Source organism: Dendrobates tinctorius, unplaced genomic scaffold (assembly GCF_039654945.1).
Source record: "Dendrobates tinctorius isolate UK_male_01 unplaced genomic scaffold, ASM3965494v1 ptg000007l, whole genome shotgun sequence".
NCBI classification, from domain to species: domain Eukaryota; kingdom Metazoa; phylum Chordata; class Amphibia; order Anura; family Dendrobatidae; genus Dendrobates; species Dendrobates tinctorius.
Genome location: NW_027361675.1, coordinates 23,085,133 through 23,097,489, shown reverse-complemented (window position 1 = coordinate 23,097,489; position 12,357 = coordinate 23,085,133).

Here is a 12,357-nt window from a genome sequence, read left to right as displayed (position 1 = left end):
ACTGGTCAGATTTAAAAAATTTGGCCAGGTCATTAAGGGGTTAATAATTTGTTAAAATATCTTTCTTGGTATAGCAGTAAGGCTCACTGGCCTGTAATTTCCTGGCTCTGTCTTCTTTCCTTTTTTGAAGATAGGGACATTTGCCCTTCTCCAATGGGAGAATGGGACTTCTCCTGTTTCCAGGATTTTTCAAAGATTCTGGCTAGTGGTTCTGCAATTTCCTCTGCTAACTCTTTCAGCACCCTAGGATGTAATTCATCTGGACAAGGAGCTTTAAATTAATTTAACTAGCTAAGTGTTCCCTCACCATCTCTCTTTTATTCCTTTGATGGCACCGTGAAGTTCAGTTCATGTTACATTTGCTTTCTTAGAGAACACAGATGCAAAATAGGTATTTCAAAGTTTACCCTTATCAACATCATTTTTGACCATTTCACCCTTTTCATCCTGTAAAAATTCTATAGCATCTTTGACTTTTCTTTTCCTTTTTGACATGCCTCCAAAATCCTTTTTCGTTGCTTTTGGTCTCCCTTGCAAGCCTTACTTCATTTTTGGCTTTAGCTTTTTAACTCTGGCCCTGCATTCCCTGAAAACAGCATTATATTCTTCTTTAGATATGCCACCCTCTTTCCATTTGATACACATTTGCTTTTTTCCTTTTAAACAAGTGATTAAGTTCTGTGTTCATCCAGCCTGGTCTCTTTAAATGTTTACAATACTTCCTTCCTCAACGGATTGTTACAGATTGTGTGGTGGGAATTTCATGCCACATCCATGCATATTTGCTGAAAAGGCAGACATATAGGATCCAGGGGTCTGACCAATGTCAATGGCAAGATACGAGTCTGTTGGCTCAGGACACTGTGTATGAAGATGCAGGGCAGGAGAGGTGGTAGCCAGCATAGTGAGACGGCCAGGAAAGGAACATCTAAGGGAGCCCTGGCAACGTGCACCCCAAGCTACCTGAGAGCTGTCTGGACCACTACACAGCATCCCTGGCTTGGGGGGGTTGTACCATCTGAACTGTGAATAAAACTTGTGAAGACTGCACTTTGCTGTGTCCTACAATTTATTGCTTCGTCACATGCCCTGCACTACAACCACCATCATCACCATCCCTTACACTATAACTGCCCTGGGGAAATAGCTTTACCAGTGGAGAGCTGATCTAACTCTGCTGCATTAACAGCTACCCCAGCAGACTGAACCTGCAGCGTCGGCTAACACCTTTACTTGCCGAATACCACAGGTGGCGTAACAAACTATATCTTTCATAAACTTTATCATCCCTTTGTCATCTTTTTCATTGCACGTCCAGGGCTATGGACTGGGTCACTGATGCCGTGACACATCCCCTTTAATAACGGACTGGCCTGGTACAGAGTACCCTGGCCCTAGGGGGAGCTGCACCTATTGAAGAAAACACTTTTGGAAGTAAGAACCAGTATAATGCGCACTCCGCTGGGTATGAACATGTTTTTACCTCTGCCAGGCGCTTATCTTCAAGAAAAACAAAATAATAAGCTCTTCAACTCAATGCGAAATTCTTTTTTTCTTACCTAAATGCATGTAATTGGGGTAAAAATCATTTTTGCAGTTGGGCTTCATTAAAAGTGATGCACTGTTTGCCTTCTGTAGCCTCTATATTACACTGTCTATTCAATCTATATTTACCAGCGCCGCTCCTCTGCCCCAAGCTCTAACTCCTGCATTTGTTTCTGACATGCCCTATGAAGAAGCCCATATAAGAAATGCCATGAATAAAATTATACTCATTGCATGTTCTGTTTCTAAAATAATAACACTTTCACCCAAAATGCCACAAAAAATGCTTTATATATGGTGCACTCTAAAACACTTGGCCGCAGCATTTTTGATAAAAAAAAAAAAAAGCATAACATTTTCAAGAAAAACGCTGCAAAGAAATGCAAGTTGCTGTGAATCCAGTGTGAGACTGTATATGTTAATGTCATTTGGTCCCAGGGTCTCTGTATATAGACAGCAGGCTGTGTGTATCAGTAAACATGTATACACATCACATTGTTTGATGACCACTGTGTATACAAATCTTCCCGATCAAAACAGAAAAATACATTCTGAGAAAAAAGGAACAGAAAAATCGGTCAGGTGAACAGTCAGTGCAACAAACTCACTGCAAGCCTGAGCTTGTGTGTCCTACAGAAACTCATCCTGCCCAAGATAACCCAGCTGCTGGCTGACTCACAGACTCTGCCCTTCTCTATTGCATCAAGCACAGAGTACAAGTTATGCTCATGTGCTAAATTTTATCATTTCACTTGCTTCTCACTATGACTATTCCATATTACATCACACTAAGTGAATTCACAGTTAGGGTCGATTCATACTGCAAGATTATTGTGACCAAGCATTACTAGGATACTCCTATCCCAATAACCTTGCAGTTTATACAGGCTGCCGATCACCCAATGAAGGAGCAAATGCTTGATCATCAATTGAAATTATCTTTTGTGCTAGACAAAAGATCATTGTTTCCCGACAGCACATCATCCTGTCTAAATAAGACATGTTTTGGTGATAGCAATGGCACCAAACTATCTATTACCGATCATTAAGGTACTGTCACACTTAGCGATGCACCAGCGATCCCAACCAGCGATATGACGTGGTCAGGATCGCTGGTGCATCGCTAAGTGGTCGCTAGTGAGCTGCCACACAGGCAGATCTCACCAGCGACATCGCAGGGGTCGGGGGTCGCTACTTACCTGTCAGACGAGGCGATCCTGACGTCCTCCCGCCCACGTCCACGCGTCGCTCGTCGGTGCCACAGGAAGCCCAGCAGGAAGCTGACGACGAGAAACGGTCCAGGACGTTCTCGCGCGATCAGCGAAAACCAGCGGGGGAGCGGTCAGAGGTAAGTATCAGACATAGCGATATCGCTAGCAATATTGCTATAACGTCACAAAAACCAGTGACGTTATAGCGATATTGCTAGCGATATCACTTAGTGTGACAGGCCCTTTAGTGTGCATCATTAAGAAAGATCTGCCTGTGTAAACAGGTTAATAAAAAACCGCTGATCAACTAATGTGAGGAGACTGCAGGCACGTAGGATGCAGTAGCGGACTCTACACAGACCAAGAGTGAAAGGGGTTTATTATACAGTAGAAACTCCACGCAGGGAGAAAACGAAGGGATAATATTCCCTAATACAGCAAAAGGCTAATGGGGATAACTTAAGGAACAGGGACAAGTAAAGCCGACAATACAATAAAATATAACTTATCACTCAGGCGCCAGTCACGGTTGAACTTCTGTGACTGGTGCTGCCTAGATTGTGTCACAGTGGGGGTCTGTCACAGTCCTGAGGTAAATGATGTAGTATCTTTTGACGTTGGCGGTGTCCTCCCGTGGTCCTCATGATGGCTGCGAATCCTCAGGATCCTGATGCAGGTCTTGGGTCCAGAAGATGAGGTGATGAAGAGGGATACGTCCTTATCCTCAGCAGTGAGTGTCCCAACACTACGGAGATTTGCAGCACTGCCCAAACACAGCTTACAATGGTCAGCCCGGTTCGCTGTACCGAATTGACACACGCCTAAGTCCCGTTCACAGGCCTTGTCTCTCATGGTCAGTACTGTCAGCGGGGGCAGCTGTGGCAGCGTTGTCAGCTGTGTCAGTGGTGTCAGCGAGGGCAGTGATCTCGGCTGGGATAGAGGTGTCTGAGCGGTACTCAGTTGATAGTCTCCTGTCAAAGCGCTCTGCCGTCCAAGGCTCTGCTCTGCCCAGATGCCTCTCAGCTGATTTTACCTCAAAGGTGTCCTGTGCACCCAAAGTTCCCACCCAAACTGTCTGGTCACTCGCGCGCTGCAGCTCTGTCCTCTTAGCCACGCCCCTTTTGTCAAACACAGAGTACGGTCTGAAGTCTCAAGCTTTCTACCCCGCAATATAGGTGACAGCCCCTACGGTTCCGGACCCTTCATTGAGGAGACATGCCTAGTTAGTTCCTTTCCCTTACATTCCCCCTCTCTTTGTGCTTGCCATTCCATGGGTAAGAGTTCATAAAGTATGCGTTGATATTCTTCTATCTTTCGATCAACTTGTTGCCAAACTAAACTATCCTGATCAAATCAGTGATTGGGTTTTCCTGCTGTCGAACGTTCCGAACATCATAAACTGGGAATATCAGTTGGTTCTACTTGAGTAATAGAATCAGGCTGAATGGACATTCAGGTGGAGCCTCTCCCATTGCAGTAGGATTTGTTTCGTACCAGGAGATAGGTTTTCTCTCTACTCCCGGCTAGGCAGTTGTTTGAGGGCCACCCACTGCCGAAGTCGGGAGAGCTCTCCATCCTCCTGCTGAATTCGTACCCACTCATCATGAGGCTGTCCCAGCACACCTTTCTGAGATTCTGCCCAATTTTGATCCCCCATAGCTGCCAACATCCTGGCAGATCCTTGGAACTCCGGCACTTTATCGGCCTCCAGCTCTTCATCTCGGTTAGGGCCGAGCTGCTTATATGGAAACCTGGATAACGTATCTGCATGGGTGTTTTCAGCCCCCCATTTGCAGGCTATTTTGTACCGGTATTTGGCCATTCTAGCGACCCAGTGTTGCTCAAGAGCCCCTATCTTCATGTTCTCCAAGTGGGCCAGTGGGTTGTTGTCTGTGCGCACTAGTACCTCAGACCTGGATAGGTATTTCGCAAACTTTTCTGTCATGGCCCATAACAGTGCCAACAATTCTAGTTTGAACGAGCTGTAGTTGTTTGGATTCCATTCAGAGTCATGGAGGGAACGACTCGCATAGGCAATCACCCTCTCTTTTCCACCTTGGATCTGCTACAGTACGGCTCCGAGCCCTGTAAGCTCCCATCTGTATGGCGAATGAGGGGTTGAGAAAAATCAGCATAGGCCAGGAACGGGGCTTCTGTCAGAGCCATTTTCAAGGCTTGGAATGCTTTCTCCTGGCACTCTACCCACTGAATCTTCAGAGTTTTTGCTCCTGCCGATACTCCTTTCAACAGTTCTAATAACGGATTCACAATGTAGGTGAAGTCTTTCACGAACCGTCGTTAATACCCAGTCAGCCCTAAGAAGGCTCAAACGTTCTTTTTTTTCGGTTCTCGGGGTAGGCCAGAATTGCACTGCCGCAATCTTCTCACGGGTTGGACGTACGCCTTCTGCAGAGACCACATGCCCCAGGTATTCAATCTGGGGGAGGAACAGGTGACATTTAGATGGTTTCATTTGCAGCCCATGTTTCTGGAGTCGGCTGAGTACTTGCTCAAGGCAAAGTAAGTGCTCTTAGAACGTGGGAGCGAACACAATTATATCATCCAGGTAGATGAGAGTGGCCTCAAAGTTTAGATCTTCCAAACATCGTTCCATGAGTCGCTAAAAAGTACCGGGAGCATTAGCCAATCCGAACACCACGTACCCGCTAGCCAGGTCTAGAGTGGAGAAGTATCTTGCGTTCCCCAGAGCGTCCAAGGTCTCTTCAATATGGGGTAGTGGATATGAATCTAGGACCGTGCAGACATTTAATTTGCGATAGTCCACACAGAACCGTACCATCTTTTTTTCGCACTAGGACAATGGGTTCAGCCCATGGGCTTTCGTTCTCTCGGATGGCACCGAGCATTTGTGTGAGCATTCCTTTTACCTCCTGGTACATTTGCGGAGGAATCTGTCGATAACGCTCTCTCATAGGCGCAGCATTACCCATTGGAATCTTATGTGCGATGGCAATCGTACAGCCGCAATCATCCTCATGTCGAGTGAACACGTCCTGGTAATATCCCAGTAAGGCCTTCCCCTGCTCCACCTGCTGCGGTGTAAACTCTATCAACTCAGCCTGGGCTTGTCCTAAGATGTGATGCCCCTTTCTCTGTGATTGGGGCTCGAACACAGGGGCTGTCTCCACAGCTAATGTCCAAGGATCTTCCCTTTTTACCTTTAATTGGACGGCCTGTGAGGGTATCAACTCCTCTGGCATGCCTACAATTTGCCCGATTTCACTTCTGGGGTTAAGAGTCAGAGTGTCTTCCCTTAAGTTCACACACCGAACAGGTATCTTTCCATCATGCACTGTAGCTAACGTCCTGGCTACTAAGAGCCCTGATGGTAGATTTTCCACTGTAGCTGGTTCTTGTTGTACTTCGACCCCCTCCAGCGGGATGCAAGCTCGGACAGGTAAAGACAGCACACTTTGACCTGGAGGTAAGTCTAGTTTGATTATAGCTGGAAAAAGATCACTTTTTCCAATACCTTTCCTTCACAGGAGACCTCTTGTGCCTGGGTCGTCCAGATCAATTGCTGAAACACTCTCCTTTGTGGCGTACTTGGGCTCCATTGTTTCAGGAACGCGTTCGGAGACTCGTTAATAAGGAAACTTCCAAACTGCGGCAGGCCCGGACCTCGCTTCCCACCTCTGCAAAAGTCATATGTGGGTTCACTCGCAAACGTTCTCGCAGGGCCTGCTTAAGCAGTGCATAATAATAAATTTAATTTCTATAGCGCCAACAAATTCCGCAGCACTTTACATTTCAGAGGGGATTTGTACAGACAATAGACATTACAGCATAACAATAAACACATACATCATAACAGATACCAAGAGGAAGGAGGGCCCTGCTCGCAAGCTTACAGTCTATGAGGAAAGAGGTAGACACGAAAGGTGGGTGGTAACAGTTGCCCTGATTGTATGGACCAGCCATAATGTTAAGTGTGTAACAGTACAGACACAGAGGGCTAATGGATGCATAAAGCATGTGAGAACATGATGCGGGGAACCTGGTTATGGTAAAACTTTTGGCTGTGCCACACAGGGATAGATTAGGTTAATGTGTTGAATATATGCGTTTTCAGGGCACGCTTAAAATTGTGGGGATTAGGAACTAATCGTATTGACCTGAGACGTGCATTCCAAAGAATTGGTGCAGCACGTGTAAAGTCTTGGAGACGGGAGTGGGAGGTTCTGATTATTGAGGATGCTAACCTCAGGTCATCAGCAGAACGGAGGGCGCGGGTAGGGTGGTATACTGAAACAAGGGAGGAGATGTAGGGTGGTGCTGAGCCATGGAGGGCTTTGTGGGTGAGAGTAATAGTTTTATACTGAATTCTGGAGTGGATGGGTAGCCAGTGTAATGACCGGCACAAGGTAGAGGCATCGATGTAACGATTGGTGAGGAATATGATCCTGGCTGCAGCATTCAAGACAGATTGGAGGGGGGAGAGTTTGGTAAGAGGGAGACCAATTAGAAGAGAGTTGCAATAGTCGAGACGAGAATGAATAAGAGAAACAGTAAGAGTTTTTGCAGAGTCAAAAGTAAGAAAAGGTCGAATTTTAGAAATGTTTTTGAAATGCAGATGACAAGAGCGAGCCAGTGATCGAATGTGGTGGGCGAAGGAAAGCTCGAAGTCAAGTATGACCCCAAGACAGCAGGCATGTTGCTGGGGAGTAATAGTGGAACCACACACAGAAATGGCAATGTCGGGTATAGGTACATTAGTAGAGGGAGGAAACACAAGGTGCTCAGTCTTTGACAGGATCAGTTTCAGATATAGTGAGGACATAATGTTAGACACAGCGTTTAGACAATCGCCGGTGTTTTCTAGAAAGGCTGGCGTGATGTCAGGAGAAGAAGTGTATAATAGCATAGAGATGGTACTGGAAACCAAATCTACTGATTGTTTGACCAATAGGGGCAGTGTACAAGGAGAAGAGGAGGAGGCCTAGAACCGATCCTTGAGGAACCCCAACAGTAAGGGGAAGGTGAGAGGAGGAGGAACCGGCAAAAGATACAGTAAAGGAGCGGTCAGAGAGATAAGAGGAAAACCAGGAGAGAACGGTGTCCTTAAGGCCAATGGAACGGAGCATAGTGAGGAGAAGCTGATGATCCACAGTGTCGAATGCAGCAGAGAGATCCAAGAGAATTAGCATGGAGTAATAACCATTTGATTTAGCTGTTAGTAGATCATTAGAGACTTTAGTGAGGGCAGTTTCAGTAGAGTGTAAAGAGCAGAAACCGGATTGTAGAGGGTCGAGAAGAGAGTTATCAAACGCATTTCTCATCCCGGTCACTGATTGGTCTCGTAAAACCACATCAGTCGGCCCTACTCCCAAGCCGTCTTTTCTGACTATGGCAGTGTGAATTTCATGCAGCGCGTCATATACTGGGTCACCGTCTCCCCCTCTCTTTGAATACGCCTGAACAGATGCTTATGTAATTCTCCTACGTCCGTAGTGGTCCCCGTGAGTCTCCTCCAGTTTTTGCAATACTTTGTCAAGGGTATCTCGATCCCGGGGGGGGGCGCAACATAACTGAATCTGTCTAAAGCCATCACGACGACCTCTGCCTGCGAGGCGGGTACCATAGGGTGAATTCTCATCATTTCCTTTATACGCTCAGTCCAGCTCCATAGCATGGTGTTATTCCCATTTAAACTTTGGAAGGTTATTTAATATTGCCCCCAAAGAGATACTGGATCTACGGCCCTCCCCAGACGATTGGTCTGCCATGTCCGTACGTGTGGACTGCATCCTTCCGACTACGCCAAGTGTGAGGAGACTGCAGGCACGTAGGATGCAGTGACAGACTATACACAGACCAAGGGTGAAAGGGGTTTATTATACAGTAGGAAATAAATGCAGGGAGAATACGGAGGGATAATATTCCCTAACACAGCAAAAGGTTAATGGGGATAACTTAAAGAACAGGGACAAGTAAAGCCAACACTACAATAAAATATAACTTATCACTCAGGCGCCAGTCACGGCTGAGCTTCTGTCTGTGACTGGTGCTGCCTAGATTGTGTTGCAGTGGGGGTCTGTCACAATCCTGAGGTAAATGATGTAGTATCTTTTGACATTGGCAGTGTCCTCCCGTGGTCCTGTCAATGACAGCGAATCCTCAGGATCCTGATGCGGGTCTTAGGTTCAGAAGATGAGGAGATGAAGAGGGATACATCCTTATCCTCAGCAGTGAGTGTCCCAACACTACAGAGATTTGCAGCACTGCCCAAACACAGCTTACAATGGTCATCCCAATTCACTGTGCCGAATCGACACACGCCTAGGTCCCGTTCACAGACCTTGTCTTTACAGTCATTAATGTCAGCGGGGGCAGCTGTTGCAGCGTTGTCGGCTGTGTCAGCTATCTCAGCGAGGGCAGTGATGTCAGCTGGGACAGCGGTGTCTGAGCAGTACTCAGTCGACAGTCTCCTGTCAAAGCGCTCTGCCATCCCAGGCTCTGCTCTGCCCAGACGCCTTTCAGCTGATTTTACCTCAAAAGTGTCCCATGCACCCGAAGTTCCCGCCCAAACTGTCTGATCACTCGCGCGCTGCAGCACTGTCCGCTTAGCCATGCCCCCTTTTCGCAAACAGAGTACGGTCTAGAGTCTCAAGCTTTCTACCCTGCAATATAGGTGACAGCCCCGACGGTTCCGGACACTTCACGGAGGAGACATGCCTAGTTAGTTCCTTCCCGTTACACTAGGACAACCCTTTCTTAAACTAAATGTTCAGCGACAACAAAATACTAAAGCCTAAACTCATCTCTCGTGCCAGAGCCGTTCACACGGGGCTGTGATGCGGTGTTGTGACACATGACACCGGCGCCCAATCAGCGCTGGCATTACTAAGTCCGCCTTTGCACGAACTGAACTGAACTGAACTGGACTTCCTCTTTATGTTCAGTTTGTCTGAAGGCAGAGACAGTGATGCCAGCCCTGATTGGGCTCCAGGCATCACATGTCATTCCACATCACAGCCCTGGGGCTGCAAGTGCCAACACCGCTGGAACGTCACCAGCACGGGAGGTAAGAATAGGCTTTATTATCATTATTTCAACAGGGGCGAACATTTAGTTTAAGAATGGATTTTTTTTTTAAATTAGATCAGATTTGGAGTGGTAGAGTGGTTGACTATTATAATGAATATTTAGAACCAAGGGCAGGGTGGTGACATTTGTAGGATTTTGTACTCCATCCAAACCTCTTCTTTAGCTCACAAGAAGCAGCTAAGAGTTTTCACAGGAGAAGTGTTCTGATCATGACAAAATACAGGTCAGGAAAAATCTTACATTCTATGTTAATGATTCCCATTCAACCATCGCTTAGCCCTACCTCCGAGGAAACCCCCACTACTTACAGTAAGCACTGAACAATCATATGCTTCAGGGCTGCATTTTTAAAAGCAACTGAATTTACTGTGAAATACCTTTGTGGAACAATGGTATTTCACTAGGTTATGACATCATCTACTGATAGTGGTTTCAACAGTTGTGTCCCTAATTATCATGGGATTTTTGGTGTTACATCAGTGGTTAAGTGTTGTGTTCCTTCTAGAAATTTCCCTGTACAGAGATTCTCTTTCTCCTGTCCTCTGCCCAGAACTACGTAGCAATTGACTTGAATATGGCTGTGTTGCAGTTTTCTGATCCCAGTCTTTTTGTTTCTATGAATCTTGGGATCAAAAAAGCCAGTTTCCCACCAGTCTTAGGGTATGTGCACACGTTGCGGATTTGCCGCGGATCTGCAGCGGATATCCTAGTGATTTACTGTACAATGTAAATCTATGAAAAATAAACCGCTGTGTTTCCGGACGGATTTTTCCGCAGCATGTGCACAGTGTTTTTTCCCCATAGATTTACATTGTACAGTAAGACACTAGGAAATCTGCAGCGGATCTGCATCGTCAAATCCGCTGCGGATTCTCAGCAAATCCGCAACTTGTGCACATACCCTTAATTTTGTATAACAATGGTCCAACCACTGTAACTTCAATTTGAATGGAGAAGATGTCTTGCACGTGTGCTGCCACTTCATCATTTAATTCCTATGGGGCTGACATTAATATGTGATAATCTGGATTGGGTATAACTAGATTGCTTGAATATAATTGGTAAGCCATCCATACAAATTGTCACTGCAAGGAAAATTCTACCAGGAAATTCTAGAAGGGTAATCAGAATCCAAGAGGTTAAAGGTAGCTTACACAATCCTTCTTTTCCATAATAGAAGTTGTGATAGGACCTTAGGGCACTACAGACAAGAGTTTGTATGCAGCTTTTACTAACAAGAAAATAAAGTATTTATTCATCTTAAAATACTTTATTTCATGTCATGACTCCTCAGAATATTTGTTATGCAACCAGACATAGAGAGAAAGTGGCATTATATTACAGATATTCCCTATTTCTGAAGTTACTCTTCTGTCCAGCTAAGGTGTATTCATATCGGATATGAATACATTTAATGAAAAAGAAAAATAAAGCATATTAATAATTTTCCTGAAACTGACTACATTGATATCATTGGTCCAAATCTTATGTTTTGCTGAGGCATATACCCTTAAAATAAAAAAAAAATGTGACAATAAGACTTGGCTAACCTAACAAGCGAATAAATCAAAGATATTGCTTTTTACATGGTGTGAAGGGATTAACTGTTCCGCCCCATTTTCGCCATGCTCCAATTTTATGGACTAAGTGACAATTTTATGGATAAAGTGAACAAATTGGTAAGGTTTTATTTCATGCTGGGCAACGAGATCACCTTAGTGATGACACAGATAATCTACTTGTCCTAAAAATTAGTCAAGCAACCTACCAAGCCAGGGTACAGTACGTGAACAACAGTCTTTGGGCCATTGACTTTTTCAATGTGTTTTTCTGCAAATTTTGTACAAATTGTGCAAATTTCCAACAAAAGTACACTGAGTGAGATCAGAATAATGTGGTAACTGTCGGACCACCATGTCACAGTATATTTATACATACAGTATTTTTATGGACCAGTTGCATACACATGGATTAATGCAAATAGAGACTCATGAAATAAAAAGCAAAACATGTTAATGCATGTTTATGGAACATGAAACAACTGGGTCATTGGCTCATTTTGCATTTGCATTCATTTTTTGTTAATATTTGTTTCAATGAATTGGGGGGTGGCTCTGTGTTGTTTTTTAAGCATCAGCGATTGTTTTATTGAAATTTAAACAAAAAAATATCTATTTTGGAGAAAATAATTTATATTTTCAATTTGATAAAAATCACCATTTTCTATTTATTTTCAACAAAGCCAAATAATTGAGTGGATCATAAGTTGGTAAATGTGCATAATATGCGCATACAGGGAGGATCATAATTATGTCATCCCGGGAGAGAAAACTAATATCTTATGCCCCTGCTGTAAAATCAATGCCACATTACTAAACCTATTCTGCCCAGTATTACAATGTGTAAGTAAACTGTAAGAATATATGCCTCTTAGTTTAACATAAGCTTTCATAGATCACCAACTCAGAGAGTAAGTATTCGGCTGTTGCTAAATCTTTTTATTATTCAACCACAAGCCTACAGCGTGCAAAGA